The 8,302-nt window shown below is 36.5% G+C and overlaps 1 pseudogene; it reads right to left on the bottom strand.

The window, feature by feature from the left end:
* Positions 1 to 6,936: 6,936 nt before the first annotated feature.
* Positions 6,937 to 7,743, bottom strand: LOC104910235 (annotated as a pseudogene).
* Positions 7,744 to 8,302: the final 559 nt, after the last annotated feature.

Below are 8,302 nucleotides of genomic sequence, written 5' to 3'. Positions count from 1 at the left end.
AGTATTAAAATGGCTGTAATAGATATCTTCAGCCATTTTCCCTGTAACGTATAAGGACATAAAACTTTTTCATCATTCTATATATGTTAGTAAATTATTAATAAAACATCAGTTAAATTGTAACAATATCGACATACCAATTTGGTTTCAAACCTTCGTGCTGGGTGCTTTATAAATGATATGGTAGCCTACACCATAGAATGATGGTCTTTTGTACTTTAAAATAACCAAGTAAAATGTATGGGATGATATGAAACTTCCTTTCCTTTTTAAAAGGAAGATGGATAAATATGAAAGCCTTCTCTTCCTACTTGGGAACCCCACTGCATCTGAATGACGCACATCATTTGTGAGCCTAAATAGAGAAATAACCAACTCCTGCCTACTAATCCACCCAGATGTGGGGGGATTAAAACTAATGATGTGTAATGCTCTCTTGCTGTGGGTGGGTGGAGGTGTCTGTATTTGTATTGAAGGAGGATTTAAGAAATATCTAAATGGGAGAAGTTGTGTGTGGAGGGCAAGCAACCAATTGGGTGAGGAACTGTTGGTTTATAATCACATGCAGTCCAAGCCATTTAATTTTGCTCTCTTCTGCTAAATGTTCCAATGGTCCTTTATTGCTTTACATATTTAATTGTTCATGCCGTCTATACAAAATTTTACTAGTTCATTGCATTATTCCTCTAATTTCAAATATGATATGGAAAAAAAAAAAAAACAGCAGCAAATAAAAAACAAAAAACAACCCCTTGCAACTATGTTGCTTCTCCATACATATTTTGTTATTTTTAGCTCACGTTTCTAATTTTTGGCATCGTAGCTTAATATTTTCAATCTGTTCAATATTTAAACTGGGTAATTTTGAAATCTTTTGAATAATTAAACTGATTCAATTTTTAATCAATTTAATTTTAAACTTTATATTTAGGTCAATCTAAACATTGAACTATTTCAAAAGTTAAATAAGATAAAGTGTTTATTTGATCCAAAATTATGTTTATTGAATAAAATCCAAGATTTGTTTTCTTCCTTGCATTTCATTTTATACATGCACTTAAAAAAGTTGAACTGTTAAGGCTATCAGTGAAGATATTGGTTTTTGTGCTGCACTGTTCTTAATAAGATAGAATAAGAGAGGTTATTTAATATCACAAAAACTGATTTTAAATTGCTATTGTAGGAAGGTGCTTCGTGTACATGATTAACTACTAAAAATCCTGAAATGCTGCAGTAATTGTAAATTACAAAATGTTATAAAGCTGAAGCTTTCTTTTCAAATTTAAAACACCATGGCAGTAGTAAATCACTCGGCATTGCTCATGATTAAAAATTTAGTTTTTCTTTTATTTTTAACGTAGTTACTTTTGTACTTAAAAATAAATAGATATTCAGCCCTTCTGAAATTCATAACCTTTTCTGCATCGTTATTTTCCTTACTTTCTCTTCTGTACTCCTTTTGTGTTACAAAATGCATTTGAAAGGAATACTCCTAGCAGTGTGGAACAGTGACAATGTCTCCTGCTTGCCTTGACACACTTCCAGCATTTCTGCGAGGGCTTTACACCAGGAAGTTGCAAGTCCTGGCACTTGCCGAGTTAAGACAAAATGGGGAGAAAACTGTTCAGTTGAATCAAAATCAGCAAATGTAATGAAATTTAAGGAGGGGAGGAACATTTCTTTGGCTGGGAAAATCCAATGTTCTCTTAACCATGCATGGTTTATATTTGATTGAAGATACAGTAATAGGGAGGACAAGCAGGGTACGTGCTTTACTAGGTGTGGCAAAGCTGATGTCAGTTTAGAAAGATGCTCTGAAAAATGCCATCCCCGTGGTCCTTTTTGCTTCCTGACAAAGAGCCAAGACTCTCAGATTTCTGCTGCTTTTCTGCAGTGTGCAAAGTCACGTCAGGCGTTTCCAGAGATTTTTGATGCGTGGATGTCTTCTGTCATCTGCAATCATGCTGGCGCTCCTGAGCCGGGCCTATCGAAACTGAACTCTGCTGCCTTGCTGCAGGTCAGCTTTCATGGACAATTAGTGTTGTAACAGCGCTTCGGTCGCAAGTTGTCGTGAGTGTTTATTGTAACGGCATCATCCTGGGGTGGATCAGCAGCGATCGCTTCATCTGCCTCTTTGCTGAGGCATTTTGCGCTGGCCTTTTCATGGGTGCTGGTCAGGTGGGTGCTCGGCAGGCAGCGGCCTTCGGGGTTCTAACAGGGCCTGGAGCCCATGGGCACGTGGCTCCTTCAGTCCCCCTGCGCCTATCCTCCTCCCCACCATTCCTTCTTGGTGACTTCCAGGTGCCCCCACGGCTGCCGACTCTGACAGGAGTAAAAAGAGCCGCGTCGAGCCTTGTCAGCAGCCACTGCTCTGCCACGCCTGATGTCGTGCAAGGGGACTGCTTCCCGCCACACGCAGAAATAAACCAATAAATCTTCAGTGTCACTTGACTTATTGCCACCTGGTTGCTATTTCTCCCCTCCCCATCATCCCTGAAAATCACCATGGAAACAAATACTATTCGTTTTTTATTTATATATTTATTTTGCTTTCTTGTTTGGACAAAAAGTTCACATTCATTAGTGCTCTTCAAAGTGCGTTGATATACCACCTGCAATTATTGGCTTGCAAACTTAGCTTCAAATAATACTACTTCTTTACTCAACAGATTATTATTTTTTTCTTTTGGATTACCTCTAGGCATTTTTTGAACATCTCTAAGCAGTTTTATGAGCAAAGCTAAATAAAAGTTTTCCAATGAAGTAGCAAAGTAGTATGCTCGTTTTATGGTTGACTAAACCAACTAAGTACATCGCCAACTTGCCGCTAGGGAAACCAGAGGGAATACAGTCATTCCCAGTGGGCCCTGAGCTGCATCCCAAGGGATGTTGCCTCAGGAGGCAGCAAGCAAGAGATGGAGGAGGAGGAAGAGCGCAGTAGCACTGATGTCCCTCAGCTGTCCGGCACTCACTCAGTTGGGCCAGGTGTAGAAGGAGCCTGTGGCACAAGGGGCTGTGGAGGCACCGAAGTGCCTTGCCCACCTCTTCTCTCCCAGTGGCTTTCATTGGAGGCCTTGAGACCTTGAGGGAGGGGAAACAAAAATATATGGTTAAGAAAAAGAAAGGTTTTTTGCCTTTACTACCAAAGCATGCTAGCTTTGTATATAAAGAATACTGTTGTGATCTGAAGGAAGAAAAGGGAAGGTTTCAGCTTCCACCTCTTATTTTTTTATTTGAGTTGTAAGAATTCAGATGCTTCTATGTTAGTGTGACATGCTTAAATGTCCTTATTCTTATGTTTTAATATGCATGAATAAATCCTTGACGTTTTTCTTTAATCTTAATCATTAATTATTTTAGAATTTTATACTCATTTTTTGTTGTTGTTTTAAAGTGATTCTGTATATCAACCAAATATTCAACTGCTTTGATCCAATGTTTGGCAAAAGTAGTTCTCAAAACAGTGTGGTATGGGCATGCAGAGAACCCAAACTCATCTTCATTGTCTCATCGGAGAAAACAGTTTTCTTGTCCCTGTAGTGAATGCATTTGAAATGTGCAATTCTCTGCTGAGTGAAAAAAATTGATAATATTGACCACAAAAAATCCCTAAGACATTTTTTAATTCTTTAGTTGTATAACATAAATATACACAATATATAAAGTGCATGTGTTTATGTTGTGTGCGCACAGCAACACTGCACTAGCAGGATAATTTCTGAGAAATAGGAAAGTTTGTATTTATTACTGTAGGTGCAAAGAGAATAACACTATCTTAGTGTGTATTGATTTTTTTGTGATGTAAATTTTTGTTTGTAATGTCTAGTTGCAGTTTTGAAAGGAGTTGATTTCCTAAAATGCTCAGATCTGACCTTTCATTATAAAGGATGTGAATGTAAAAGAATGTGAAACTGAAATCTGTATATCCTTATTTGACTTAACAGCTGATAAGAGAGCAGAAACTTATATAGAGAATTTATTTCAACTAATGGCATAATTGTGGTTTATGTATACTAGACTTTGATACTAAAATCAGCACAGTTTGGAAGATATTATGGAATAAAGTAGATATGTGCTAAATAAGATAATTCATTTCAGTTGAGGTGAACTGTAAGCCATGATAAATGATTTTCCTGCACAAAATTCCCCATTTCTGAGACAGTATTAGTTTTTACTTTAATTACCAGCTCCAGTAATGTTTCCTATCCATAACTGTCTACCAAATAGACTGTTGCTGAGCAGAGGGTATGGCCTGTTTACTCATCCGTTGAAAAGAGTGCCGAAGTTCTACCAAGTCTTCCTTACTTGGTCTGAACCTCCTCATGGGAGAGCGTCCTTCATTTAAATATTTAAATATTAATGTTTCATCTTCATGGCGGAAAACTTCAATGTCATTTTAAGGATACATAACTTTGCTGGGGAATCTTTTCCCACTACAGGTGTGAGTCTCGTTTTTATTCTTAATCTGGGGAGAAAGCATTTTTAGAAAAATGGAACTGTGCTTCCAACTTGAGAAGTCTGACTTATTTTCTTGTCGCAGAAAAACAGCAGCAACAAAAACAACAGAAAGAAGCTGTCAGGGTGGTTTTCTCAAAAATGGTTTAGCTGACATTAGCCACAAATGAGCAGAGCGACACTAACTACTAATTGATTACAGTAATTACGCAGTCTTTGGCTAGTTTGTATTGGAAAACTATATATACTCCTCACATAAATGTGAACTTGCAGAATGCACAGAAAAGGTCACTCTCATTTGCATGATAGGCTTCATTAGAATATGCTAAGGACAAGACCTAGTGTTTTATGACTTCAGGTGATGAATAGCTACCATATTACTCTGCTCGCTGAAAGCATGTTTCAGTCACCTTAATTTACATGCTGTTTTTAATGCTAAGAAAAATCTGCGAGTTGTTGGAGAGCTAGCAACAGATAACAGTTTCATTTTATTATGACTGTGTTATGGGATATATTTAGCTTTGTTCTTTGTTCTAAGGAGGGAAAAAACATTTTTTGATAATTTATTTTGAGGAGGAAATTCTGTACGTTTCTCACTTCAGTGATTACCTGTGTTCCAGAACTACAGCAAAAAAATATTTTTTTTGCAAGACTTTTCATTTTTAACCTGTAAATATAACCTGTAAATATACATATATGTTTTTATATATATATGTTTGTGTGTGTTTCCAATTTGTGGTACGTAATCTGCATCTGTAATGATGGATATCTGATATTCTGTCAGGCAATTCTATCAGTTTCATTTAACTATAGTTCTGCAAATCCTATTATAGAATGAGTAATGAAGGTTCTCATATCAATATTTATATACTGTAACATATTGAAACATGGGATTAACATTTATAGGTTTCTTGCTTGCTTGAAGTTCCTTGGGTTGTAAAAGGTACTTCTATGAGTAAAACTGGCTAGAAAGTAAAAAATGGACAGTTTTGTTATAAATTGCAGTTTTGTAATAAAATTGTACAATGAGCTTGCACAAGCTTTTTAAAATATCATTGCTGCCACTGAACAGGTCTGTAATTTATTTATTCAGGAATGTTAGCGGCGTTTTTGATTTATTTGTTTTTAGAGAAGTTTTGTTAAGCAAGATAATGAGCAGAGCTGGTGTTAATCATTTTACTATGCATCTCTGAAAAATGAAAATTTTGCATATCTTTAACACTGCTGGGGAAAATAAATTCACTCATAATGCTAATGGTCTATTGGGATAATTTTTAAAAAATGTTATCTGTTACTCTGGCAAAATTCAGTGCAATCATATGTTATGCTAAAAGCTAAACTAATCAATATATAATTATACATCCATATGTACATATGTATTGAATAATCAGAATTATTTGTTATTTGTAAAGATGAAAAATGAATTTGATGGTGGTCACTGCCATAGGTGACTACATATTTGTTTACGAATAGCCCTTCAGGTGCATATATTCCTCGTGTAAGCACATTGCAAAGTTTACTTTCTACAGCTGACTCTCAAGAATGCCAGATGAGTTTGGTATCTTCTCAGGCGATCGAGGTTTCCAAATACGGCACAGGTTTCCATGGCCTTCACTGAATGATGTTTATTTTAAGGATTTACTGTAACAGTGAAATTAGTACAAGATTCAGTGTAACTAATTTAGAGAATTTAAAGATTGCATGCCCTTTAAGTTGTCTCTGTTTATACAGCTCAGAATTGTGATGTGTTCTGTCTGGCATCCAGTCCATTGTTTTTGAAGATTGCTATTTTTCATTTGTTTTTGTTTCCTGCTGAACAACTGTAGTCTTCTGTATCAGACATATCAGGTTTTCTTTATGGTTTTGGTGTGACTCGACAGACAGATAAAACTGACTTTTGTAATTTGAATATGAGTTTCTGACTAAAGATCTGAACATTTAAGCCCATCAGTTCCTCTGGTTTCATCTGATCATCTTTTTTGTTAGTTTTTACTTTCACCTGTTAAGCATTCACCACTGAATTATAGAAGATGGGGAAGAACGAGTTGTTAGGAACTTGACTTTGAACTGAATTTAATAATCTTTAAAAAAACAACAACAACAATAAAGTCTGAGGAAGGAAGGTAAAATATGACAGGAGGTGACATTTAGTACGTCATTCTACTTAATCATCTGCTAGTGGACCTTTTCTATTCTTGATGATGCTACTGTCTATTTTCCCCCTCACTACTCCAATGTCATGTGAAGTGTGGCTGAGCAATGTTCTTAATGTTATTTTTTTCTGTGCCATGTTTTCCCCTCAGCCCAATTTTTAACATTATCTTGTTTTTACCACTGTTTGCAAAGACTTACTAGAAATTCGTGTTTACATATGAAAATCGTGGTTTGTCTTTAAAATGTGATTGAGAGATGGATTCAGACTTGCAAAATCTTTAGATATTCAGCTATGAGTACCACCAGCTCATAGCTGGAGATGTGAAGGAAAAAAAAAAAAAAAGGAATAATAGAAAAGTGGCCATGAGCAGACTGAGAAGGAAAAAAGATTATTGCTAAATGCCGGAAAACCATATGATACAGTCAGTTGCCTTTGATGTCCTCTCCGAGGAAGCATTATAGTTGATTATTTTGTCTTTTAAGGCTTATCAGTCAGGCCTAAATCATCTTATTTTTTTTATTGATTCCTTCTTAAGTTTCTTGCTTATTTGTGGAGCAATTGCCTTTGGTTTCTTCACTGTCTCTGAAGTCTGAGGCTCAAAACTGTCGGTTCTGGACTCAAGAGTCATTCTCAATATCTGGAGGGATGGATAGCCTCTCTTATTTATTGTCTGTCTTATAGGACTTTGAAATTGGTAGGATTATGGCTAAAACACGGGTAAGCTGGAAAATGGCTTCAAAGAAGAGTTCATAGTGTAGCACATTCTCCATGATAGTGAACTCAGGGATCTCTGGTGAGGAGAAATCCATCTCAGCCGCCATAGAACAAACACCCTTCTCTAATGCTCTCAAGAGGACTGGCTTCTGGGATTTTCATGGCACAAATTTTGAGAGAGAGCCCTGCCCCTCTGCTGCCAGGCCACACTACCCTGGAAGACGATTGGACTGGATGTCCTTTGAGGTCTTTTCCAGCCTTAATGACTCTATGAAATTAAATTAAAATATTAAAAATATGGACTACAAACAAGACTTTGCAAAACAACAAGCAACCTAGCCACCGGTAATGCTTTTCTTTTCATATCTTTTGCATTCATATCTATTCCTTTTTTCCTTGAAAGAGAAGATAAGACTTTAAAAGCCTTCCATATTGCATTCTATATAGAATATGGCATTGGAACTCTGAGAAGGGGGGTGGGTCATGTCCTTTCAGTCTTTCTTTGCGAGGAACGTGCATGGCTTGAAAATGACTTTTTGATCTCTGATAAGGTGAAAGAGAAGGAAAGTATGAAGAATACAGTACCTCTAAAAAATCTTTAGCTCCCTTAATAGAAATAAACCTCTCAAAGCTTGTTGACTGCTGAAATATTCTGCCACCATGAGCATGAGCTTCTGTCAGTGAAGTCAATAATGAGTTTGACTGTTTCTTCACTATGGGCTAAATTCCAGGCTGTGTTGTTACTCTATACTGCACTCTATTTCTTGTCCTTGTTGCTGTGTTCATTTGTGCCAGAAAGAGAATGCAGTGTGACAGCTATCACTACAAGTGCCTGTGGACATCATATACTAGCCAAATGCTAGATGTTGATAAATATGTTGTGATTAGACCTTGGTATCTAGATCATATGCATTATATTGAAACCAACCCTTATTTTTACTCTTTTCTTCAGGAAGTAAGCTTGCATTAATTTAGAGG

This window comes from Meleagris gallopavo, chromosome 3 (assembly GCF_000146605.3).
Source record: "Meleagris gallopavo isolate NT-WF06-2002-E0010 breed Aviagen turkey brand Nicholas breeding stock chromosome 3, Turkey_5.1, whole genome shotgun sequence".
NCBI lineage: Eukaryota > Metazoa > Chordata > Aves > Galliformes > Phasianidae > Meleagris > Meleagris gallopavo.
Note: the sequence above shows the minus strand (reverse complement) of the source record. Positions and strands in the feature narration are given on the sequence as shown.